This window comes from Notamacropus eugenii, chromosome 5 (genome assembly GCF_028372415.1).
Source record: "Notamacropus eugenii isolate mMacEug1 chromosome 5, mMacEug1.pri_v2, whole genome shotgun sequence".
Lineage (NCBI taxonomy): Eukaryota > Metazoa > Chordata > Mammalia > Diprotodontia > Macropodidae > Notamacropus > Notamacropus eugenii.
This window is the reverse complement of record NC_092876.1, coordinates 202,381,131-202,408,913: the sequence shown is the minus strand read 5'-3', so window position 1 is coordinate 202,408,913 and position 27,783 is coordinate 202,381,131. Positions and strand designations below refer to the sequence as shown.

Genomic DNA, 27,783 nt, shown 5'->3' with positions numbered 1-27,783 from the left:
CTGCTTTTCACAATTACTCTTTGTCTGTAAGGGACCTCTACTTTAATTGGATTTGGTGAAAAGCTTGTGTCCTCCCTAAGGAAAGGAAGACTTTTTATTTTTTTTTCATCGTATATAATTCTTTTTGGTAAAGCATAAATAATGATGAAGTATGGATTAGCTTGAAATAGCATCACAGATATTTTCTAAATTAATCTTTTTAAAGTATATTTTGCTTGCTTGTTGATACACAAGAGCGTGGCATGCATTTCATTAATTTTAGTTCTGCAACAAAGCTACTTTACTCATAAGGTTAAAGGAATTAATTCAAGTGAAACTATTTAGAAAACAAGAAATATTATACATATGTATGTATTTTATGTATGTGTGTATACACGTATGTTATATAGATACTAAATATAGTATCTATATACTATACCAAATATATATATTAAATACTAAATATACTAAATATATGTATATATTACAAACATGTACAAACATAGAGTTATTTTGAGAGCTAATAGTTTCCAAAAATCCATTTGAGACCAAGCTTTTTTATTACCCCATGGAATTTAATTTTGTATATTTTCCTCCATTTTTACATCTGTCTGGGCTTGGATGGACAGTAGTATATTAAGATGTTTAGAATAGAATTTAAACTACTTTTTCTTGTGTTTTTTCATTTTTTTAGTTTATTCTGCATTATAAACATTTTTCTCCACCATTTTCTAAAGCACAGACAATCAAATCCTAATTTATAGCATTTGCTGATTTCTGAGGTGCATCAGATGTTCATGCTGAAAATTTAGCATATATGAAATTCAAGCTGGCTCCAGCACACCCCTGAACTAGAATAATTATGTGTTTTATCTTTTCAGTCCTTCTTCTAACTTTTGTCATCCTCAAGTTTTCTTTTGAGTCAATGACTTCCTTTCTACATCCTGAAAATGACATAAAGTAAAGACAATGTACACATAGTTACATTGATGGTATTTGACTTAGTAGGCAAAGAGGACTCATTAAGGATTTTTAAACAGGGGAATTAACACCAAACTGAGCTTTGGGAAGACTTATCTGCTGACATTGTGCAAGATAAATGGGAAGGGGGAAAACCCAGAAGCAGGGAGGTCATTTAGAAAGCTACTGCAGTAGTCCAGCCAGGAAGGGATAAAGGTCTGACCTAGGATGATGGCATAGAAATGAAAAACCAGAAACCATTCTCCTACTTTTGTTCCTACATCTTTATACTCCTACCCTCCATCTTCCAATGACTTCTCTTCCTACAAGGCTATCTTTCTCACTTTTCTTCTCTGCTTCCTTCCTTGATCATCTTATGCAATGATCACCTCTTTTTCCAGCCCTGACCTCTCTCTTGAGCTCAAGAGACATATTTCTAACTGCCTGCTAGACATGGACCTGGATATCATGCTGCCACCTTAGATGCCACATGTCCTCCATTCCCAAAAGTTATGAGTCAATCAAGATTTATTAAGCTCAGTATTATATTATGTACCAGGAACTGCTCTAAGTTCTGAGGACACAAAAAGAGACAAAAGGCAGTCCCCGCCTTCAAGGAGACAATATGCAAAAAAAAAAAAAAAAAAAAAAAAAGCAAAGCTACGTACAAGATAAACAGAAAATCATGCTAGAATTAAGAGGCAATAAAAATAAGAAGGTAATAGAAGTGTTATCACTCTCACTCGTAAAATTACTATGTATTTATTTTCATATATTTTGTGTCCTCTTAATTAGAATGTAAATTCCTTGAGTGCAGGAACCTTATATTTCTTTCTTGACCTTTGAGTTAGAAGTTCAGTCCTTGCTTCATTGCTAAATATTGCAGCTCCCATGTCCAAGTATGGGCTCAGCCAAACTCAAAGCATGATGCCTTACACATTAATTCAACATTTGTTGAACTGAAAACTTTTGTCAAACTCTTGAATTCTTTTTTTTTTTTTAAATAACTTTTTGTTTTTCTCTCAATATCCATCATTGTTGGGCATAGAATTTTTTTCTCGCTAGTCTTGGCTCCTGCAGCTACTTACTAGAAGACTGCTACTGATTCCAGTTGCTGGAACTCAGATGATTTTCTGAACTTTCAAAGCTTATGAAATTGTAACCTTGTGTGTTTTGTTGTTTAGATACTCATTCACCTCAGATCAGGATATGAGACACGCCCCACGAAAAGAGGTCCCATGCATTCATGGTCACATGGCTACTGAGTAGGAAGATTATGCCGCCCTACTGCTGCCTCCTCCCAATAGAGGCCCCACAGCATTTCTTCTTCTTCACCAGAAAATAGTGAGGAGAGAACAAGTGATAATCATCTTTTTGTATTCATACTTCATTCTGGCTCAGCTGCCAAAAGTGGGCTTTTTGTTACAATAATCAGAGGATACTTACTTGTGATTTGAAATAGGAGAAAGGGACCCCTTCCTTACATGTCTGTAAACAGGCTCATGAAGCCTCCGTGTTGGGTTGGTACCAAAAAGGGTATATTGCTCATACTCTAAAGACTGGGCCCCCAGTGGCCCATTAAATCCAGATGAAGAAATTCAAGCCGAGTGAAATGAAGCAATTTTCTGAGTTTACACAGATCATAAGTGTCAGCAGTAGAATATGAACCCAGATCCTCTGACTCCACAGCGAGGAGGTCTTTCCACCATTTTGTAATCAGACTGTGAAGGCCTTAAATGACAAGCTGAGGAGTTTATATTATATCTTAGGGAACCACTAAATGCTCTTATTCAGGGAAGAGACATTGTTAGTCCTGTCCCTTCTACCCAGAATTTCCTACACATTGACTCTTTACTTACTATGTGTTATTGTATCTGTGGAGAATATAATCTAGGCAGGCTATGACTGTTTAACAAGAATGTGTAAAGTAATTTACTAAGCCATACCTAGGAGGAAAATGGTAAAAATGATCTTTAATGTAATAGACAAGAATTAGATATTTGATCAAGATCTTAACACCTTGCATTCCCTGACTAATCTAAAATGTTATTTATAATAGTTACTGGATATTTAGAAGAGAATTTCAGGATTTTATAAGTGGATAGAATTTTAGAGATAATATAGCTTCCCTGACCTCTCTTTTGCCTCAGATTAAAAGAAAAACAAAACAAAACAAAACTGAATCTCAGGTTGAGTAACTTCTTCAACTAGTTTGTGGCAAATTCAGAATCTTAATTGAAGTGGTCTGACTCCTCTTCCAGTGCTGTTTCTCTTAAACTGTGCTGAGTAAGGGATATGATACCTTTAGATGCTCCATCAATTTCTTTTTCTGCAGTCAATTGAACAGAAGGTGTGGTGGTGCTAAAATATTTTTTTGTCATTCTCTTTTTATGAAGATGTCATAGAGCTGTATTTTGAATCCAGGATAATTTTTCTCCTTTTGAAACCAGATAGCACTGTTTCATTTTCTTTGAACTACATTGATGTTTTTAAAAAACAATAAGATAATATTTTCTTAAGACAAAAATAAATATTTCTAAGGAAAGGTGTTATTTCCTGAAGCATCATGTGTCAGAAGCTTAAAGAGTTCTTGACATATGTGGTTCTGATACCCAAATCAGAAGGAGTCAAAGGTAAAGAAAGTGAAGGTTCATAGGCTAGGTTTTGCTGAAATCTTGCTTTCAAAAGTCCCTCTATGTTCTTTCCTTGTACTTTATGAAAAGTGACATGAAGATGACCCTGGGCTCCTAGAAAGCTGTGCTAATGGAGAATAAACATTAAAAAGCAAGTTCTGGCAGGCCCTCCTTCCCAAGCTTGAGAAAGCTTTGGATACAAGCCCAATGACAAGATTGTGCATCCGGGACCAGCCTAATGAAGACTTGAAAAAGGCCATTTCCAGAAAGTTGGTACCAGGTGATACAACACCTTGAGGCAATAAAAGACTGCAGTCTTCATAAGCTATAGGAATACTCATACCAAATCATGAATCTCCAGAAATATGTTAAGATTTTTACCTCTTTTTTGAGAGGGTACTCTAAAGGTACTTTGCTTTAGAGGTAAAGGGTACTTTATTTGATGGTTAATGTTCTGCTTAAAAAGATCTACACCTTTGACACTATTTTGGTTCCATTCAGAGACATTGATCTAACCTTCTAAAAGTTCAGGACAGTGGATTATTAAGTGTTCTTTTAACTTCTACAAGATTTTCAGCCTCTCAATTTCCAGGTCCTTACTTCATGTGAAAAAGATATCTGAAGAAATCTTTATGCTGAATCAGATAAGTCAGAGTGATAGGGATTGATGGGAGAGTATCATATTTGCCTGGTGTTTTAGGAGCTACTCAGCAAAAGTCACTGAAAGTTTTGGGCCACCAATATTCAGTAAAACCTTGAATAATATAACTCAATCTACTTTTCTAATTTAAGTTGTTTGGTTTAGCCCTTATTAAAAACATTTCTCAAACCTGTTAGTATGCTTTTTGCTGTATTAAATAGAATTTTTTCTTTTTATCTGTTTGTTTATGGCCAAATGATGATTGAACACTAGAATTCCTCGCCCCTTTGACTTTCAACCATAATCCATTTTGACCATGCTCAATCTTGGTCATTCCTCTCTAGAACTGCTCTTTCCCAATTTCTTAATCCATGGGTGTTAGTGAAGAAAAACACAAAATCCTGTTGATTTGGTCTACTCCAAATTTTCATTTAATCTCAGCTTTTTGCTTAATAATCCATGTATTCATCTATTTTCAAACATTTTACACTCTTTCCATATGTAAATGTTTCTCCTTCCCTTCTCTCTTCTGGTTCCTAACACCACGAAACACCCACCCTCTCCGTTTCAGGATGTATTTTTCCTTCACTGAGTTCATATCCATCATTTGCCCTTGACATCTTTGAACTCTTCTTTATCTTCATTTCACCTCTTCTTTCTCGACCTCAGAAAAAGTTGCTCTCCTATACAGAGCTAATTTCATTTCTACTTAAGATCCCTTCCCATCCCTTCCCAGACCTAGCTCTGTTTCATCTATTTTTCCCAACTTCAATATTTCCCTCTCTACAGGTTCCCTGCCACCCGTCTTCAAACTTGCTTAGTTTTCCTAGCCTAATAGAAACCTTTCCCTTGCTTTGCCATTCTTTCCAGCTATTATTCCATCTCTCAATTTTTTTTCAAAGCCACATGTTTATAAAGAATAAAGCTTTACTGCTTCCATTTTCTCAACCCCTTATTATCTATCTTCTGTCAGTGTTTCTGGAGAAATTGCTGTCGCACAAGATGACAAAGAGAGGTCATCTAGTCCAATCCCCCTCATCTTGCATGTGAGAAATTTCAGTCTAGAGAAGATTAGTAACTTGTACTAGACAAGATTTAAACCCAGTTCCTTGGGTTCCAAATCTGGAACTTCTGTCCAATGCATCCATAATGCCGTTAGGTACCAAATCTTTTTCTCAGTCATCCTTCCTGATGTCTCTGTAGCATTTAAGGGGAATTGTTAATCCCCATTTTATTGAGTCTTTCCTCTTCTGTGACCCTGCACCATCTTGGCTCTCATTCCTGGAAAAAAAAAAATCCTTCTGGGTTTGAAGAATCCTTATCTTCCTGTATTCTGAAAGTAGAAGTTTCCCCTAAGTCCTCAGCCTTATCCATTATTTTCCCTGGGATAATCAAAGGGAGGGGGAACAGGTAGGGTGGCAAAAATTTAAAAAGTGTATGTTTTATTAGAACTGATTACTCTTTGTATCGGATTTAGTTATCTTAAGCAGATCAGTTCTGAAGAAAAACAGTTCTGAAGGAAAAGTGCCCTGGATGGAATCCTACTGACCAACTCAGTCTAAACATTGTTTCCTTAAAAGAAGGAATAAAGTCAAAATTCTTTCCAAGCTTGATAGCATAACAATTGCTTCAGGATAATAATGCAGTTTGCATCTCAAAAGCTAGGAAACATCTTGAGCCTTTTAGCAGACTAGGGAATAAAGCTGGAAGCACAAAATTATTCACAGTACAATTTTCATCATTTTCAGATGCTAGAATCAGCTTCCTGACATGAAAATATATTTATTGTAGAAGCTTATCTTATGCCCTGGTTATAGTCAATTCTGTGGTTTCTGCCTGAACTATGAAATTGCAGATGTTGTTAATTCTGAAACTAAACATTTGCTGTAAGCCAACTCAGGTTTGCTTTTTTAGCATAAATGTAATGCTGATCTTAAAAAAAATCAGAACTTGGCAATTTTTAGGTTATCTTTTCTGTTTTTGTTTGCCAGGAAGAAAACAAACATCCATAAAATGTCAGCAGTCAGGAAATTGATCTAATTCCATTCATATTTATCTTTAGTGGATTCTTTGACTGAAGACTTGAATAGGAATGAATCTGAAAAATGCATAAAGATACCGCCAAAGGAGAAGAGAAAATGGTGGTGGTGCAGAAGCTGCCCTTTAAATCTCCATTCAAAGGTTGTTACAGAGCATTTAAAAAGTACTTTTCTGCTTTAGAGCACTTTGCAGACATTACTAATTAAACCTGGCAATCCCTACAAGGTACATAATTATTATTATCCTCACCTTACAGATGGGGAAACCGATACACCAAATTAAGTGACTTGCCTTAGGCCACAGAGAGCACAAGTGTTAGAGCCAGAATGTCAGACTTCCACCAGGAGGATAAAATCACAGCTTATTTGTTCTTGTTGAAAATGATTCATTTCACCCCAGGGCTCTTCCAGTTGGGGCACAGGAGTGGTTTCTTACATCACTCTATATAGTAGGTGTACAGCAAGTGTTGATACTATTTATCAAGACAAATTAAGGAAGTCCACAAGGAATGTTTACATTTGAAGCATTTGGAAGAGGGAGAAAGAAAGGAAGAAGAGGATGGAATTGCCTATTGAAAGGTGATTGACTGATGCCCACCATTAAAAATGCCAAGGTTATATATTTGCTATTTGGTCCTGGCAAGACAGGAAGAAGAACCCACTCTCATCTCAAAAGGACAGACGTCAAATACCTGAGATGCCAAAAGAACGGAGACCAGCCCCTAAAGGAAAGAAAAGTATTAGTAAATGGCAGCTGTCCCTCAAGAGGGAATAAGATGCCAAATCTTGTAGGGGCTGAAAAACCACCAGCATGTTATTCAGTTCATTTAAATTCAAAAAGAAAAATCAAGTATCAGTAATAATAGGGTGCTTGGGGAGGCCCCTGAGGAGAGACAATATGGAGATAATTCAAGGTCACTGCTTTCATGGGGTCCAGTAAGAGATAGGATATACATGGATAGCTGAAATGTTTTATGATAAAATTCTTAGGTACATAACAAAGTTTTAAACTTTGAAGAGCAAGGTCCTTATAAAGAAGAAAATCTGGGAAAGCCTCATTAAGGGGGTATAGGGAATCATATGTTGAAAGGTATAGTGTCAGGAAGGCATAGAACATAGTCAGCAGACAGAGTAATCTAATTTGTCTGGAATATTGAGTTATGTATCTGGAGAATACTAAAATTAGACAAGCTTGAAGAGGTAGGATGGCACCAGATTGTGTCAAGAAGGCCAAGAAGAGGATTTAGAGCTTGATGAACAGGGTTCCTCTGAAAAGTGTTGAGCCAAGGAATGACATGGCCAGACCTAAGCATAAGCGATACACAGACTGGGTTAGAAGAGGAAGGCAGTGGAAGACCTCTTAGGAAGCTCTTCATTCAGGCCTATGCGAAGGTGATGACAATGGGAATGAAAGCAGCAGAAAGGAGAACCTGCCAGATGTGCACCATCTTGCTGAAGAAGAGGACTTCTGAACTGATTGGATGTGAGAGGTGAAGAAAAGAGGGGAATCAAAGGTATCAAGTATGAGAACCTTTGCCACAAATAGTGAAGTCGAAAGAAACACTCTGTGGGTAAAACTAATATACTTGGTTTGGGTCATAATGAGTTTTAGGTACTGGTAGGATGTACAGGTGGTCCATGATGGGGAGACTCTGGCTCTTTCTGTTAATAACCTTGCCTCCACTTGGGGAGAGCCTCTCACTTGGTCTGTAGCTGAGACCTCAGTGTGACAGGAGTTGCCAGACCTTCCACTTCATTGAGTTAAACTTATGTTTGCACACTGTCTCCCCCCTTAGATTGAGTATCTTGAGAGCTTGTTGACCGTTTCATAGTTCAAAGGTAAGGGAGATATGGGATAACTATCTGGTTTTGATCATTGTAACCAGATACAACATAAAATTTTGATGTCAAAGTAGATAAGGAAATCTTAACTAATTATAGTCTATTCTGGTCAGACCATGTCTAGAATACTGTGTTTAGTTCTAGGCACAGCATTTTAAAAGAATGGTGATAAGCTGGAGTATTTCAGAGAGTTCCAAGAATGGTAAAACTTTTGATTCCATGCCAAATGAGGACCACTTCAAGGAAATAGAGATGTTTAGCCTGGAAAGAAGAGAATGTTTCATGGGCAGGTGGCAGGGGGGAGGAACATGATTGCTGTCTTCCAGTGTTGGCTATCAGGAAGGAATTGGATTTATTCTGTTCTGTAGCTATGCTCTCTGGGACCAAAGAGGCAAATTTAGGATTGATGTCATTTTTTTAAAGAATCCTAATAATTAGCACTATCAGAATGTTGAATGAATTGCCTCTTGAAATAGTGAGTTTAGAAGTTTTAGAAGTTTAGAAGACTTCAAGCAGAAGTTGAGTGACCACTTGTTGATTGTGGTAGGGGAGTCTCTTTGTGGACTAAATTACCTCTAAGGATGTTGGTGTGAAACTCAGAAGATACTTAAACATATTCAACCCCACAACTTTCATTCTACATTTCACATGCATATGAACACAAGGAAGCTGACCTGTCTCTTGGTGAGATTGATTTCCTGGATCTGAGATACGCTATCCATTGTCTGCTAATCTTTATCAGTAATTTCCTGGGGGTACTCTTACTTAATGTGTTTGTCTGTGATCTAAATGATGGAATTGAGTTCACCAAGCTCATATCAAGTCTAAAGGAAGTTAACATCCTAGAAGATAGAGATTAGAATTCTGTGACCTCGTTAAATTAGGAAGTGTTCCATCAAGCCTGGGATTGAGCCCAAGTACACGATAATGCACTTACATTCCAAGAGAACAACAACAATGAATTACACAGATATAAGATGAGGAAATAATAGTGAGATAAAATTCTACTATGTATAAAGGTCATCAATATAATGTGGTATTATTTATAGCAATATAATTATGATAGCCCATATTAACTGAATTTTTTTTCCTTTTTGTTCTCTCTATAATGTAGAGACTCATGGTGGGGAGGTAGTGCTTACAAAAAGAGTAACATGATTAGACATAGGGAAGACAATTCTAATTAATTTCTGTGTTGTACATTTCTTTTGAGAAGCTTGAGCAAATTAATATTTTTTGTTACTGGTTCTCACAGTGTTCCCATGAGACAATGAGTTATATACATCCTTCATTTTATTAAGGTGCAAAGACATTAATTGACTAACCAAAGGTCATGTAGTAACCAGACTGCAATACCAGATTCCTGCCTCCCTGTTCAGTGTCCTATACACTGCTTAGATAAATCATTCCTAGACCACTTAGAAAAAAATTAAGGGTACCAGAATGTTTCCACACCTGAAAAAGGTAGGATCAAATACCAATCCAATCCAATAAGCATTTTTTGTTTGTGTCCCTGCTGTGTTCAAGGTTCTATGCTGCAAAGGCAATAATGCAAGAGTGCATACCTAGAAGGAACTTACATTCTACTGGACTAATATACCTTAGGAATTGGGTGCTTTAACTGTCTCCATTTATATGAGGGGTTATTATAAGTATGATGGTATTTATTGAAGTCGAACATGAAAAAGTGCATTTAAATTAAATAAGATGAATTTTATCAATCAACGAGCATTTATTGAAGGTCAACTATGGGACAGACACTGTGCTTGCTACCTCCCAGGGATAGAGCTTACATTCTGCATAGATTCTTAACTTTTGTTTCATATACCTCTTTAGTAGTCTGATGCCTCTCAGTCTTATTAAATAAATAAAATGTATGCAATTACAAAGAAAACCAAAGGTCAGTGAAAACAAAGGTGTAATTTTTATCCCATCAAGCTTGACAGATCCTTGAACTCTATCCACAGAGTCCATAGACCCCTAAGTGAGAAAACCTAGTCCTACAGGGATGCATTATCTTCATAGATAAGTAAATAAATATGCAGTGGTGAGGGACTACCAAGTATCTGGGAAAATCAAGACTTTTTGGCTAAAAGAATATTTTATCCTAATATTGACTTCCCAAGGAGGTTATAGAACCCTGATCTCTTAATAACACTGAAAAATCTAATCCACAACCATCCATTGTATGGTTTTAAGGCCACATGGTTTTGAAGTTATCTTCCTGCTTAATGTTTGAGACAGCGAGGTATTGCATTAGGATAGAACAGAACTTTGTACCTGGAGCCCCAAAATGCTAGTTATTATTATGAAATATAGGACACATTTTTCAGCTATTAAAGATACTATATTTTCTTTCCTCCATCCCTTCCTTCCTAGAAGTAATCCATCCAATCCACCATTTTTATAAATGAAGAAACCCAAAGAGGTTAAGAGAGTTTTTTCAAGGTTATCCAGATAATAACTGACAGAACTGAGATTTGAACTCAGGTCCTGTGATTCTAAATTCAGGCCTCTTCCCACTGCATTCTGTTCTCTCTGTATTGTATCCACATCATGATTGCTTTGTTTAGAAAACAGGAATGCAGCAATGTACCTGACATGCACTGAAAGACAGGCTTCCTTGTAGCTGAACACAATGTGCATGCAAGCCTTGTTTGGGGGACCAAGACTCAATGTATCATCATTTGCCATTGCCTTAAGTAAAACTAGCTTAAGATGTTTTCACCATGTGGACTGACCATCTGCTCACAATAACTGAAAATTCACTTCCAGTATTAATATACTCTTTCTCTGTTCTTGCTTATCTCTGAAATGCCTCAAGCAACTGCTCTTCTCATGTGAAGCAGCCACAACAGCTGTGGGATTCATGAGGGCTTGTCTCTGCCCCCGTTTCTGTCAGTTGACAAAAACAGCAAAGAATATTCCCCCAAAAGCCTGAATATTGTAAACTCATTAAATGTTAGCTCCTAATAGACAAAAAAAAGTCATTTTGACTGTGAGATCCCTCACACAGAACTGACACCTGCAGTCATCCTCAGGGCCAGAATAGTCTATAAGGGAAGTTACAAGTTTCTGAGGGAAACTTTTCACAGGTTTTTCAAACAAAAAAGTCCTTCCTTCAAACCCTCTATCTTTCTGATTACCAATTAACCAAAACCTAGCAAATGAAAAAACAAGTCTTCTCTTTAAAAAGAGTGAAAGTCACAAAGGCAGCAGGGTTGAAGGAGGTAATCATCTTGTTGATTTCTTTCATTTAATTTTTTTTTTTAGCCAGTAAAGCCAGTTCTTAAGGACTGATGTGATGAAAAATAAAAGTATTTGCAATAAATCAGTTTTCTTTCTGTAGTGGGTTGTGCTTTCTGCCATAGAGTTTAGCAAAGAGAGGGGCTTTATAGTATTGGGGAAAGATTAAAGCACCTTAGCATCAGAGGATCTTGGTCCAAGGCCATATCTGACCCTATCTATGTGACCTTAGGCAATTTGTTTAATCACCCTGGGACTCACTTTGCTCACCTGCAGAACAGGGGACTTGGACTAGATGGCCCTCAAATCCCTTCAAGCTCTGACTTTATGATTCTTTTGACTCTTCATTATTTGTCTTCCTTCAGTTGAAAATGTTATCTAGGATAGACCATATTAAATAGGTTATGCCTTTTGCTTCATTAAATGAGAGTTTTCTCTTCCCTTCAGAGTATTTCTAGTTCCCATGAGTGTACTCTTCCAAGACTGTGTCCTAGAGATATTCTGTTCATCCATCAACAGCTTCATTCTCCTTCAACTTTCACAAAATCCCTATTTCCATGGTCCTTCTATGGCATCTTCCTCAAACTTTCATTTTGGGCTCTCCAAAAATAGAAGGCAGCTAGGCAATGTGGTGCATAGAGTGTAAGACTTTAAGGCAAGGTGAGCTGAGTTTGAATCCTGCCTCAGATACTCTTTGTGTGAACCTGGGCAAATGACCTCATCTCTTTGTGTTTTAGTTTCCCAATCTGTAAAATGGGGATGATAATAGCATCTCCCTCACTATTGTTGTGAGGATCAAATGATTTAAAATATGTCAAGTGCTTTGCAAATTTTAAAGTACTTTATAATGCTAACTGTTATTATCTTCCCCATTCAGTAATTTCTCCTTTCTGCCCTGTTGTCTCTTTGCATAGAGACAATTCTCTGAGAGAATTCTTCCAAAAGCAAATGAACCATTCCCCAGTGATACTGTGTTCCTCTGGTGCTGCTCTTGCCCTCTATTTTACCAATAAAGACCCTCTAGGGTGTGAGGCCAATGGTTTCTCCCCTTCTTTCAGTGAAGAAGATGGTCCTTAAGTTAAACACCTGACAGTTTACTTAGAAATTACAGATGGGAAGTTTTAGTTGCTTCCTGAAAGCAGCTTACATTTTGTTCATTTTCCTTCAAAGTCCTCATGGGAAGGTTAGAGGGAGAAATGCTACCCTTCAAATGAGACTTTCAACAGGAAGACTTTTGGTAAAATTAACTATTTCATTGTCTTGGGCCCTTTGGGTTATGAAACTTAGCAATGGAAAAAATGTAAGCTCTTCACAGGCCTCTAGTGACATCAGGTGGAACTGCAGGAACCTTTTGTTGAACCAGAGAAACTTGTGCAGAAAGTATAATGAAGGAAAGCACATTGTTCAATGGATAGTTTGATGACAGATGGTGTGTTTGAAAATTTAGGAAGCTTACTTGTAAGGCAGGGACTGGGGAAATGGATTTGAAATGTCAGTTCTTTGCATAGTCAACCATAGTGTATTTCTTACTGTTTATAACCATTATCATTGGAACTGTTGCATTATTTGGGGGTTCTTCAGGTAATTTCTCATGTTATTAGGTATTTTCAAATAACCTTGAAACCCTTCTCTTAAATGGTCGTTGATTAGGATTTTACTCCTGATTTCCCCTGATACTTGATTTCTATTTATCATTAAGAATATTTGGGATTTTCATATGCCTGTCATCTCAATGAGAAATAGCTGATTCAGGATTGATGAAAATAACAGATTTCTCCTGGCAAGAAATGGGTGAGACAATAGGACACTGTTGTCCATTGTCCATAGTTTTCTTACCAGGAGATCAGAATCCATAGTTTCTGTTATGTGGCCTTCAGTGATTTTCTATACTTTGTAGTATAGAGACTGATCTAAATGAAAATGAGAAGTACCCAAAAAGGGTACAGATGTATAAGAGGCTAACCAACCAATGTGTGCCACAGCAGGACTTGTGCTGTTTATTAGCACAGCATTCTCTCCAGAAGCCATCAAGCGAGGTCTTTACCTACTAGTGTCAAGGCAGACCCTGGGGCAGTTGCTTTGATAAGGCTATACTTTCTAGCTGGCTGCAGAGAGGAAACTGTGTGGTTCCACAGTTAGAACATTGATGCAGAATGTTGTACCATAAAAAATTTGGTCTCTATAATGTCTAGACTTCATTCTTCATTTGACTTTTCATACAGAGGGAGATACTTTGACTTATTCAGAGTCAAATGTTCCTGGGAGAACAGGAGCCTTAAAGAGTGAGAAGGGACAGGGGTACTCATCAATAGCCCATCTATGGTTGACAGAAAGGAGCTGAGAGAGCTGGTCACATTGGGAGAGATGGTGGCCACTGATAAGAGTTGACACTAGACTAAGGTAATTAGATTCTTGTCTGAAAATATAGTTGCTAATCTTGTTGCTTCTTTTCAAAAAAGTTATCTGGAAAATATCATATTCTATTAGGGTAATTTTACTTTAAGCCTTTTTACTAATGTCAAGAGGAGAGGCTTTACACCCCCTTGAATAGAAGAGATATTTTTAATTGGGTAGGCATACCACATTGGTGAACTTTTTACTAAGGATGGCTTTGAATTAAGACTTTTTGGCAATACATTTAAGGGAGATATATGTTGGTCTCTTAAAATGCTGACAATTTTAAAAATATTTGGAGACATTGGCATATGGAGTCACAGTCTGATCCCTGACCCCACTTCCAAATTTATTTATATTGTTATCCTTCCTACGTTTTATATTCCATCTTATCCTGCCCCCAACTCCACAATAAATAACATCCCATCCCCTACTTCCATGTCTAGGATCACAGGATCAGAGAGCTGGAAGAGATTTTAAAGGTTCCCTAGCCTAAATGGCTCATTCTACTGCTGAGAAAACTGAGGCACAGAGAAATTCAGTTACTCTGCCAAGGTCACACAGGTAGAAAGAGTCAGAGTCGATATTCAAACCGAGCTCCTCCAATTTCAAACCCAGTGTTCTTTCCACTGCCTTATATTGCATACCTGAAATGTTCTTCTTCCTTACCTATACCTCTTAAAATTTATAGTTTCCTTTAAGATTCAGCTCTAATGCCATCTTCTAATGTTTCCTGATCTCAATTTTCCCCCAGCCTCCAGCCACTTGTTAGTATTCTCTCCATCCTTTCCTATGTGGTTTTTATTTCTGTTTGCTATATCCTCCTAGTAAAATATACGCTTCCAAAAGGAGTGTTAAGTTTTAGCTTTTGTGTACTTAGCATCTAGTATAGTATATTTAGCACCAAATATATGCTAAATAAATTATTGATGATACCACCTGGGATCATATTTTGAGTTATTTGCAGGGGAGGGAGCAGAATAATTTATAGAAACTTATCCCCAGAACAGTATGGATAAGAAATTGCTATTATGTGACTTGAAAAAAAATTTTCTTTGTGGATAGTGGTCCATTAATGGCTACCCCCTCAAAAAAAAATCATGACTTGACCACTGAGAGAAGGGCAGTCCCAGGCTAGAGGTTAAACACAACTTGTCAGTGATGTTAAAGGATTTTATTTCAAAATAAATTTTTATGGCTGTTTTGTTGTAACTTAATTTTACCCTCTATGCTTCCCCCTTCCTTTCAGAGAACCATCTCTTATATTTCTTCTTTTATTAATCTGTCCCTCCCACCCATCCCCCCAGTTGAAAAAACATAATTCAAAAACTAAAGTCCTCAAAACATAGATGCATAGCGCAGTAAAACAAATTTCACTCATTGTCCATGTCCAAAAAGACATATGTCTCTTACTGCATTTTTAATAAAGCACCTTTTTGACAGGAGCTAAATGGTATGTTAAAGGGTTTGTCATGGGCCCTTGAGATGCCTTGAGAGTGGACTGAACTCTATTGAGAAGTCTATTTAGTCTTGCAAGACTATATTATATTTTCATCTCCTTTTGACTTCCATGTTCAGAATATTCACCACTTAGTGGACAACTCTCTGGTGTTAAGCCTCTCTATGCTAGTCTTCAAATGGCAGTCTTGAGGTTCATACCCAAAGCCTTTCCAGCTTGGTAGGGCCTGTCTGAATTTTTGAGCTCTGTTAGTGTCATATTCAAGAACTCAAGGCTACCTCTGCATAGCCAGGTGCTATGAAAGGAGATCTCAGAATGTCTGCAGATGTTCTCTCAGACCATTGTCAACCAGGACCAAAGAGACCTTCCAGCTGATGTGGTCAAAGCATATAACCAGCAGGCCTTAGTATTCCTTTTTATAAAATGTAAGGTGGTGTACTAGATGGCTTCTGAGTTCCCTTCTAGATCTGTGTCTAGGATCCATCCTATTAGATCATCAGTAAGCATTAATTTGACACTGGGTGCCTTTAATGTGCTTGGTGGTGCAGTGGTTAGTGCCAGGTCTAGAGTCAGGAAGACTCATCTTCCCCATTTCAAATCTAGCTCAAAAACTAGCTGTGTGATCCTGGGCAAGTCATGTTCTTCATAAACCCTCTCCACTTCCTCTTCCTTGAGACCATAATGACTTAAGGGCTACAATTATTTTCACAATGACTGACTGCTTATACTCATGAGTGCTGCCAAGAGGAGATGGCCACATAACATAACACACAGTTGTGTTTCTTGTTGTCTTTGGGTGCTTGAGACCAACTTCTTTCTTTGTCTCTTCAGTGAGAGCCTGAGGACTTTCTTTCCATTTAGCTACTGCTCTTTTTGTGCTTTTTGTTTTCATTGAGAGCGTGGTATGGTTTTTTTTTCTTCCAGATACAGGTCTCATCACTCACTAGCCACAGGTGGCCCTGTAAAGGCTGTTGTTGTTCAGTTGTTTCATTCATGTCCCACTCTTCATGATTCCCATTTGGGGTTTTCTTGGCAAAGATTCTGGAGTAGTTTACTATTTCCTTCTCCAGCTCATTTTATAGATAAGGAAACTGAGGCAAATAGGGCTAAGTGACTTGACCAGGGTCACACAGCTAGTAAGTATCTGAGGCCAGATTTGAACTCAGGTCTTCCTGACTCCAGGCCCACTGCTTTATCCACTATTTCACCTAGCAGCCCCTTTTATATGCTTTTAATAAATCTTTTGTGTATCTAATCATTTACATATTGTTTATCTCGTTCCAATATAAGTTTCTTGAAGGTAAGGGCTGGTTTTGCCTTATTTTGGGTTCTCACTATTTTAGTACAGTGCCTGTCATGTAGTAAGCATCTAATAAATGAAAGTTGGCTGACTTTTCCCTCCAAACATATACTTTGATAATCAGATGATTTCAGTGGAAAGGTTCATGTGGAGAAGAAAGTGAAAATTGTATTGGAAAATATATCTGCATATTATAAATATTTTCTTTAGGTCAGATAAGTGCCTTAGGAATATCAGCAGTCTGCCAGCTATGTGTCAGATGGAGGATGAAAGGGAAAGATTACAATGAGATGGGGAACCTATGACTTAGGGCCACATGCAGTCTTCTAGGTCCTTAAGTGTGGCCTTTGGTGCATGTGGCCTCAAGGCCGCAGGTTTCCCAATATAAGGGAGATCAATAATGAGGCTGTTGAAGTATTTCTGAGGAGAGGTGAGGAGGGCCAGAACTAGGATGTTGGTCATATCCATAAAATTTGGTAAATGTTTGAAGATAGGGCAGGAGTGGGGAGGAATGAAGAACTGAGAAGGACTTCAGTTTTGTGAACCAGAAAACCTGGAAAGAGGAAAGTCTCTTACTTCTCTAGTCTTGCTAATAGCTAATGGCAGAGCAGTCACTGTTAATAATGATGATAATATATTTATTAATATGATAACGATAGCATTTATATAGTGCCTTAAGGTTTGCAAAGCACTTTACAGATTATTTCATTTTATCCTCACAATAATCTTGGGATGTGGGTGCTATTATCCTTGTTTTACAGTAGGGGAAACTGAGACAGACAAGTAAAATGTTGGGTTGTCCCACACTCTATGTACTGTACCACCTAAGATGCTTTTGACTAGAACCCAGGAGTTCTAATTTCTAACCCAATCTTTTTTTTTTTTTACACTGTACTATGCTGATTCCCCTTTATCTGTTTCTTTTTGTCTTTCTCCCGGTAACCACACATGGAGAAACTGGATAAAATAATTTTAAACAATTACCAATACATTGCTATGCAGAATTGGTAGTTTGAATACAATCACAAACTGCCACCACTCCAGTACAGTCTCCGTTATATCTACTTGTAGTACTCTTATTACCATTTTATAGGTGAGAAAAGTGAGCTTTTAAGAAGTGAAATGACTTGTTCAGGGTCACTCAGCTAGTAAAAGTCAGGATGAGGACCTGAATCTCCTAATACCAAATCTAGTATTCTTCCTGCTATACCAAGATAACGTAAGACTGACTAAATGTGCACCACCAAAGTTTTCTTAGCTGAACACTTTGGCTGAATTAATCTATGCTAAATTGATAGAATTAAGATTCTGCAGCAAACTCTGAGCAGAAGATGGTTTTATATCATCTTTATTGCTATAAAAATGATCATATTCACCAATTCAAATTAGCAGGACTCTAAAGACCTATAGTCTATAAGAAATTAATCAGATCTGTAAAACCATCAGCCTGGGAATATATAAGAATTACTGTAAATGACAGAAGTCTCACTGAGGACTGAGTTTGCTTCGATTATTGTTGCTTCCATGTAACCATCAGGTGCATCAGCTGGGGTACATATACTGAATACATAAGCATTGGCTGATTGCTTAGGGACAAATTTATGATTGTTTTGCGGGCTGCTGAAAATCTGGATTCAACATTTCAGTAAACATTGATAACTGCTCATTGTGTGAAAAGCACTGTGCTAAGCCCTGAGCACTGTACAGTTTTGAAGAGGGATCCCTGCCCTCAAGGAGCATGTTGTCTAGTTGGGAGGTAGTAGATAGGCCAGTTTGTTAGTAGAATGGAGCATGTGTAAGGGGCATGAAATATGGCTGGAAAGATAGAGTATTACAAAATTGGGGAAGACTTTGCTTAGATGAGAAGTTTAATGAAGCTTAGGAGTTTGAATTTCATTTGGTAGTCAACTGGGAGCTGCTGCAGGTTTGGGTGAGAGGTTCCTATAAATTACCTGAAAGACTCATTGTTTGCATTGTACTTAGTGTACAGTTATGTTTAGCAACTTTCACATTTCTTTTTTTTCCTCATGAGTAAAGAGGAAGGATTAAACCAGAGGAAAATAGAAATGCATAGATATAGAAATAAGTAGGGAAGGATTTTTTTTAATGTCCATATGTGTTTCTTTATCATGTTTACTGTCTGTCTTCTATATTTACTAAGTAGAATGTTTTAGAGTAGATGGGAAGGAATATCTTTATAGCACTAATATGAGTAAGGGCTAATAGTAATACTATTCACAAATGGAGTATTGATTTATTATTTTTTTCAACATCAGTTTTCAGTTGTAGCCATGCTGAAATGCTGAGAGTGTATTTTCATTTTTAGTTCCCAAACACATAGAAGAATATTGGCTAAAACAAAGTGAAATGGTGAATTGAGCTAAGGAAAACGAGCCATTTTCATGAGTCTTAAGACCTTTGTAAAACCATCTATAAACCTGTTGTAGTGATTGTCATCTAACAGTCTAGTCCCCATCATGGCTGTGAGGAAATGTCATCCTGGGTTCAGAGTCAGGGTGGTTGAATTGCTTTATCTCCTACCAATATAAATCTGTAGCTCTTTTCATTTTCTGTAGTCAGTTACTATGGTATCTGTGTTATTTTATGCTCTGTGTTATTTTAATGAATTTTTATAATTTCTTGATATATTCCATTTCAGGGACCAGTAGTTTCGAAATGCCTTCTGTAATCCAGAGAGATTATATGTAAAATATGTTGATTTTTATAAAAACTCACCTTCCCCAGTTTATGTGATTTTTTTCAGTCTGGATCCTAAAACATAAGCTTAGTCTCAGCAAAATAATAAAAAGTATCAGAGTAATTGGCTCCTTGCTCCTTCTCCCCTCTCTGTCCTGGAAAAATGCTCTTTTTGTCCCTAACCCCACATTTTTCATTTAAAAAGATTCATGGAGTTTAACCCAATATCTGACTCAAATAATTTTTTCCCCAAGACCCAGCCTTAGGAGTAAAACTAAGGGTTTGCCAGTGTCAATCAGTAAACATGTATTAAGCACTTACTATGTGCCAGGTACTGTGATGAACACTGGGGATAGTCCCTGCCTCAAGGAGCTCACAGTCTGTTTAGGGAGAGCACAAGCAAACACATATGTACCAACAGGCTACAGACAAGATAAATAAGAAGTAAATAAGAAAAGGAAGGCACTAGAATTAAGAAGACTTGGGAAAGACTTTCCATAGAAAATGAGATTTTTTGCATGGGACTTAAAGGAAACCAGGAGGCAGAGATGAGGAGGGAGAGCACTGCAGGCATGGGAGGTAGCCAGAGAAAATGCCAAGAAATGGGCTCTCTTTTTGTGGGATAGCCAGGAGGTCAGTGTCACTGAATTGAAGAGTGTGTATTGGGGAGTACAGTGGAAGACAGCTGGAAAGGTCTGGGGAGCTAGGTCCCAAGGGGCCTGGAAGGCCAAACTGCTGCATTCTGTTTTCAATCCTGAAGGCAACGGGAAGCCATTGGAGTTTATTGAAATGGGGGGGGGGAGGGGGGAAGGAGCACGGACATGATGTGGTCAAAACTGCACTTTAGGAAAATCACTTTGGTAGCGAAATCTTGTGTTGTGATTTGAGGGCTACGGAGAAGTCTCTAGGCCAGCAGTATCTCACACTGCAGCCTAACAAGGCCTGCACTTACCATTTTAGAGAATACTCGCACCTGCTAACGTCACTGTTCCTCTCTTGCTTTTTTGGGCACTCCTTAATCTTCATTCACTAGTTGCAGAATTGGCACTAAGAGAATCATAAAGTATGTTACCATGGCTTCAGAACCTGCATACCTCCTCATGTTTCCCTAAGAGGCAACAGAGAGACTTGGGATCTGTGAACTTCTGTTTTGGTTTTAATTTGTTTGGTTCAGTTACGTCCGACTCTTTGTGATCCCGTGGACCATACTGTCCATGGGCTATTTTTTTGTTGGTTATTTTCTGAGGCAGGGCAAAGATATTGGAGTGGTCTGTCATTGCCTTATCCAGTGGATTAAGGCAAACAGAGGTTAAATGACTTGATCAAGGTTGTGCAGCTGATGCCTGAAGCTGGAGTTGAACTCAGGTCTTCCTGACTCCAGGCTTCTTCGTTTCCTCCTTTTACTCTAATGCTTTAATTTAATGCTTGGTATTTAAAAAATAATTAGTTTCTTTTGTAACTTTTGTTCTAAACATTTTAAAAAACATTATTCTGAGAGGGGGTTCTGTATCTGCCAAAGCGAGAACCCTGACCCTGCAAGAAATGATTAAGAACCCCTGCCCTAATGGAAGAAGTATTGTACATATGAGAGGACAAAGTCCCTATTCCAGTATATAATAGCCACCTCACCTAGGGCAAGTCACTGAACCTTCATATGTTAATTTGAAATAATATTATAAGTAATACATGCTAATATATTGCTATGAAGGTCAAATGTAACTTTGTAAATACAATATAAATAAAGGTGAACTATTATTTTAATTAATCTCTCTTCTACAAGTACTCATTTCCTTCTTCATGCTTTCCACAAGCCAGTGCATCAAGGTATCTCCTTTAAGTCCTCTCTATCCCATTATACTCATTCTTCCTGTGCAGCAACCTGTTCCCCTACCCTTTCCTCCATCCTTACTTTCTATTTAAAATTGAGTAGTCCTGTGTCCATTCCCTTAGTGTTCTATACTCCACTTTTCAAAGGCATGTTTAAGAAATCATTTTATCTGTACTCAGTGTTAATAGCTCCTAATAGGCCAATATAGCCTTCCTTTTCCACTCATGTATATTTTCATTTGTCTCAAAATAAGACACTTTAACCCAGAAGAATGACTTGCTTATTGCAGGATATTTAGGTAATCCCTGATTGAGCTGGGAGGAGAAAGGTAAAGATGGTTATTAGAATAGGAACTTTTCTTTTTCTTTCTTTGAACTACAGAACCTCTGTGAGAAGGAAGGAGGCTTTTCCCCTAGGAAAACACCTCTCAGGCACTGAGGTATGCAAATATATCAAGTAGTTGAAAGATTTCATTAGCCATGAAGTCAGGCACCTGAGCCCTGGATGACAAGTGCCCTTGCCTGGCAGTCACCTTAGTTTCACTCCATTTTCCCTTTTATCTTTCCTTAAAATAAATGCCTTATCACATTGGTCTGGATCTGACAAAGAAGGAAAGATTTCAGGGGTAGTAGCTCCTGAAACTGGCAAGTTACAGATTGTGAGGCAGCCAAAATAATAAACCTTTCTGTTATCTATTCAAAGTAAAGACTGTTTAAAGCATCAATTCTCAGTAAGTGTTAGGAAAAAATGGGGAGTGGGGTAATGCTAGCCCAGCTGGGCCCCGAGCAAATGTACCTCCTTACCTGGGTCCGTGATTTAGAATTGGACCTGTTCTGTCCTCGCATTTCAGGAGCTGTGTAGTAGGTGCTCAATCCCTGCCAAGTCAACGGTTTGAAAACTAGTAAGAATCCTAATGGTTTCCCATATTGTACCTCTGCACAATATGACAAATTAAAAGACCCCAGGCATGGGAAACAGGAAGAAGGGCTTGTAATATAGGGGAAAGAGTCCTAAGACCTAGGCTGATGTTACCATTCTGTTTACCTGTGTGACTTTGAAGAAGTCATGTCATTTCTCTGGGCTTTAGTTTTCTCATCTGTAAAAAATGAGGGGACTGGACTAGCTGAATTCTGAGTGTCATTCTAACTCTAGAACTTTTGGCCCCTCTCTCAATAGAAAGCAGAAACTCTCATAGGAGCTATGCTGGATTTTCCTTTACATCTCTTTGCTCAACATAATATAAGCGGTCAGAACCTAGAACTTTGTTTTTTCTTCCTGTTTGTTATCAATGATCTATCTGCTAGACTCTAAATATCACTAGTTTCCCCCATTTTTGTGTCTTTGCCATATTTCTGATATGTATTATAGTTCCTCATCAGTAAAATGAACTGGAAGAGAAAATGGCAAACCACTCCATTATCTTTGCCGAGAAAACCCCAAATGGGGTCATGAAGAATCTGACCCAAGTGAAAACAACTCAGCAACAAGAAAGATTGCAAGGTATACTTTCAGAGTATCTCTCACAGGCTTGTTAATTTATAACCCTAAATTTTGAATGTTTATTTTTGTTTCTTAAAAATAGTCATTAAATTCCTTGATCATTTTCTTCATTTTGGTTTTTATAGCCTTATATAATTCAGCATGACCCAGCATGGTATAACATGATTTAATATGTTTTTATTACAGAGAGTCTTGTGATCTCTTGGCTCTGCAATGTCTGAGAGCTAGATTTTGAGTAAAAATAAAATTGCTGTCTGGTAGTCACAGAAAAATAAATGACACAGCATGGTAATAATTATGATATTCCTTCAAATTTATATGCCACACTGTACTGAGTTAAAATATTTTATATACCACATTGCTCATTATTATGACATCCTATTTAACATAGACATCAAATGCCTTGCCAGAAGTCAGGTGGCAAACTCTTCAGTGACCCTAGGCAAGTCATTTGATCTTTGTTGTCTTAGTTTCTTCATCTTTAAAATGGAGATCAATAGCATCTACTTCCCAGGGTTGTTGTGAGGATCAAATGAGAGAAACTTAAAAAGCTCTTAGCAGTACCAGCTGTATAGGGCTGTTATGACCATATTATTGTCACTATAATGAGGTTGAGAATGCAGACCAAATATCCTATCTTTTAAGCTGGTTCCCTGTATCTTAACCTAACATTATTTCCCCAAATGTTGTACCTAATTCAGTTGTTTTATATTTAAGATATTTCATGAAGTAGTGTCTAAATCATCATTTCCCTGCTATTCACATCACCAGAAGGTACACGGTATCCTTTTCTGATTTTTCTGTAGTCATCTTCAAAATCTTCATACTGATGAGTATGTTTTAAATTTATAGTATTTTGGTGAAGACTCAGTTGCCTAATAATGAGTAGGAAAAATATGTACTCAGAATTGTAGTGGTAATGCTGAATCTCCAAGTTTCATTGATAGTATTTCAAACTGTATTTGGAGTTAGATGTCTTTTTAAATGTAGTCATTTGCTTACTAAGAGTGTTGATATTCTTGGTTTCAGGGGGTCATGTCACCTATCAATGTGCCTTTGAAAGTCATTGTGGTGTATAATGAATCTGGAGAAAGGAAGACCTGACTTCAAGTCCTATCTCTGATAATTAATCATATGAACATGGGAAAGTCACTTCCATTCTAAATCTCAGTTTCCTTTATTTGTAAAATAGTGATAATAATAACTGTAGTATTTATCTTATAGATCTGTGAGTCTCAAAGGAAACAAAGTATGTCAGTCTCTGCAAACATCAAAATATGAATCGAATTTGCATATATCTAACCCTGTGTAGTCAAATAGCATTTTACGATTCTAAGAAAATAGGGAAGAAGAGGGCATGGTGGAGGAATCCAGAATGCATCCTGGTGCAGTAGAAAAATTGCTGCATTTGGAATTTAAGAATGTGCCTTCAAATTCTGGTTCTGACATTTGCTACCTTGGTGACTTTGGAACCTACTTGCTTTCTAACATCTATCATCAAAGCTCCAAATTTCTCAGCAGTGACTATCAAACAACACAGTCAAACCAGACCATCCTAGCATCAGCTCAGAAGAGCGCCTGTTCCAATTTTGGTGCCTGAACTCTTAAGCTTAGCACTTTTCTTTCAGTGCTGAGATTCACAGGGTGCCTGGGAGCCTGTGGGTCAGAGAAGTGTCCCTGCCCAGTAGGCTGAGATGAATCAGAAAAGATGAATCTGGGATGAGGAACAGAAGTCAGAGTGGCTGACTCCGGGCCTTCCTGGCTCCAAGGCCAACAATCTATCCCTGACAACAACAACAAAAATGAATGACCAGTGTTTGCCTTGGCCTTCTGAGACCTAATATTTTTTCTAATAACTAAATCATAAAAAGCCATGGCATGTGTTTACATGAGCGTTTCCTCCATAAAATAAGAATGATTCAGAAGTAAAAATTATGCCCGTAAAAAATGGGAAAGTGGAGAATAGAGACCCAATGAATATCTTGTCTTTAAGGCAAATTCTTTTTCCATAGTTTGGGAATCTAAGTAGTAGGTGGAATGATGGACCTACTCCAAGTAAGGAGCTCCAATTTGAAACCTCTTAGCTCTGTCACCATGGACATTTGATATTTCTGAACCTGAGCTATGAGATGTTAATAATACTTAGGGGCATCTAGGTGATGCGGTGGATAGAGCCAGGAAGTCGGAAAGACTTATCTTGATGAGTTCAAATCAGGTTTCAGATACTTACAAGCTGTGTGATCCTGGGCAACTCATGTAACCTTGTTGCCTCAGTTTCCTCCTCTGTAAAATGAACTGGAGAAGGAAATGGCAAACCATTCCAGTATCTTTGCCAAGAAAACCCCAGAAGGGTCACAAAGAATCAGACACAATGAAAAACAACTGAAAAACAGAAACATTTATGCTGCATATCATACAGGGTAATGGAAGAAAAACTCTTTGCACCTTAAGAGTGTTCTAAAAATGTAAGCTCTTATTAGGTGAGAGCTTATTCTGTTTTTCAAGCTCTCAAAAAACCTAGGATTTTGCAGTTTCCCACAGGAGTTCATTCTGGTGTCTCATATTCCATTTTTCCTACCTTCCTGAAAGAGCTTAAGTAAACTCACATGACTGTTACCATGAGGATTATTGATAAAACAGGAAAGCCAGCTGTAGTATGTATCCCTCAGTAATGAAGCTGGTCATAAGTAGGATGGACTTCACCAAGTATTATTAATGTTAATTCATGTTATGAGACAGCTAGGGTGGAGGGTAGCTGGCTGAGCACTGGACCTGGAGCCAGGGAAGACTTGACTTTGAATCCCTTTTTGGACAGTTACTAGCTATGGAACCCTGGGCAAGTCATTTAACCCCCATCTATTTCCTCAATTGTCAAGAGGGAATAATAATAGCATGTCCATCCCAAGGGTTGTTGAGGATATAATACTATTTGTAATGGATTTTGTAAATCTTAAAGTACTATGTAATTGCTAGCTAATCTGATTATACTTATTATAAATTATATAAATACTATAGTGATGATATTTATAAGTATAATTGCTATAATAATTTTTTAACAAGATTTCCCTCTCCAGCATCTTCAATGACAGGTCATCATTTAGGCTTTTGTCTGAAGATGAGGGAGGAAGAGCTCCTACCTCCTGAGACTGTTGATTCTACTTTTGGATAACTGATGGTTAGGAATTTTATTTTTTAAATCAAACACAAATCTACCTCTCTGCATTATTTACCTTTTCTATCATTCTACCATCTGGAGCCTCATGTCAGCATCTTTTAGATGTTGGTAGATTGTTATCATGCTCCACACCATACCACCCCTACACCCTCCCAAAGCAACATTGCTGGTTACTACAATTCCCATTTTACCTAGACAAATTTTCTCATCTCCAGTTTAACTATCCCAGTTCCCTCCACAGATACATGGCATCATCTTCAGGCTCTTCATCCTCCTAATTGTTCTACATCAATGTCCATCCCAAAATGTGGAGTCCAGTACTGATAGTAGTACTTATTTTCAGGATCACTTCTTTAGTCCATCTTCTTAATGTGCTTCTCTTAATGAATGCATAGATTGACTTAACTTTTTTCACTGACACATTTTATTCTTTAGTTCATTAAATCCCCAAAGTCTTTTTTCAGATGAACTTCTGTTTAGTTATTCTTTCTCTGTCTCTTACTTGTTTGTTTTTTTAATCCAAATTTATTTATCTTCATCAAATTTCATCCTATTTGATTCAACTTAAAGTTCTTGTCTGCAAAGTTTATTTGTATCCTGGTTGTCATTTAGTGTGAGCTAGTTTTCCTATCTTTGTTCATCTGCAAATTTGAAAATCGTACCATCTACCTTTTTATTTTAGTTATCTATCTTTCCTTCATTCCTTCCTTCAGTTTGTACATTGGATCTATTGTGATCCTTTGACCCATCTTTAATTCTCCTTGATCTTTGAAAGATTACTGATGGCAAATCAGCAGTCATATTTGCCAGTTCTTGTAATTTCTTAGGATGTAGTTCATCTGGGCCTGGTGGCTTGAACTTGCCATGGACTAGTAGGTACTTTCTTACTATTTCCTTGTCTTGGGTTTGAACTCCACATTAGACATTTTTGTTCTGCTATTCCTGCCCCAAAGGGCATGTTCCATAGCAGACATGACAGAAGCAAAAATAGAATTGAGCAGCCTAGCTCTGCCTCATCTTTGGCTTCAATTATCGTTACCCTATCCAGTACAATCCTGTCCCTTCTTTGATTCTCCTTTTTTCCCCCAGTAGAGACAAAAACAAATTAAAAAACCATGTCAGAATATTTGTTGTGTTACTGTATCAGAGGAGATTATCTGAATATCATTATTGGTTTATGCTCTTATACAGTAGAGTGAAAGATGACTCAGAGGTCCCTTAACATTGTTTGAACTTTAAAAGACTTAAGTTTTCTGACCAATGCAGTGATCAGGGGATTCATGATGATCAGTGCTACCCACTGCCTGACAGAGGTGATGGACCCAGGGAACAACATGAGACATAGATTTTTGGACAGAGCCAGTGTAGAAATTCATCTTGCTTGACAATGTTAACAAGAGTTTTGTTTGATTTTCTTTTTCTTTTAAATAGGGGGAAGGGAAGAGAAAATAAATGGTTGTTAATTGAAAACTAAAATAAAAAGAAAAAAGAAAGTGTTGTTTGGAGAGCTGCCCCTTTGGGACATAGTTCGCATGAATCTTGGCTGCATTTTGTCCAAGGTAAAGTAAATATTAGCCTTGTAGAGCTAAAGTAGGTCAGGAAAACCAGAGGGCACTCACTCTTCGATCACATGCCATTCACCAAACGAAAGGAACTTGGCAAAACTAGGGAGAGTTTATTGCTGATGAAACATATTGTCTTTTAAGGAAGAGATACTTAACCTCTGCACTCAATGAATGTGAACGGCCTACAGCCAGTGACTGACATGTTCTCCACTGGACCACCAAGCCTTCTGCAAAATACACATTTCAAGTAAATTCCTATGATATTTTTATTATGGGGAGCTGGTTGAAGAATCTTGTTGTGATAGAAGGGCATTCCTTCTCGGGAGTGAATGTTTGTGTTTCTTCTGGAAAATGCCGCACTTAGAACCCAGTGTTTCCAAAGGATTTAAACAAGATTTGGTTTCCCTGGCAACCAGGTCCTTTCCTGCTGGTGACACACATTTTTAAAGGCAAGATCAGGAGCACCCTAGTCTGTTGCCAGCAAAAGTCACCTTGAAACTGAGGCAGGAAACTACTCTTTTTGTGG

General features: G+C 37.7%; 1 protein-coding gene across 17 annotated transcripts in view; it reads left to right on the top strand.

Annotated features, from left to right (window-relative positions):
* Positions 1–27,783, top strand: part of STARD13 (StAR related lipid transfer domain containing 13) — a 750,665-nt gene that overhangs the window by 600,085 nt on the left and 122,797 nt on the right. Inside the window, exon 1 of one of the 17 annotated variants that reach the window (XM_072616431.1) lies at positions 395–27,504. The exons of the other annotated variants lie outside the window; for them this stretch is intronic. The gene's annotated coding sequence lies outside the window, so the exon portion shown is untranslated. Of the gene's footprint in view, positions 1–394; positions 27,505–27,783 lie in introns of those variants that run through there. 17 annotated transcript variants of the gene reach the window in all.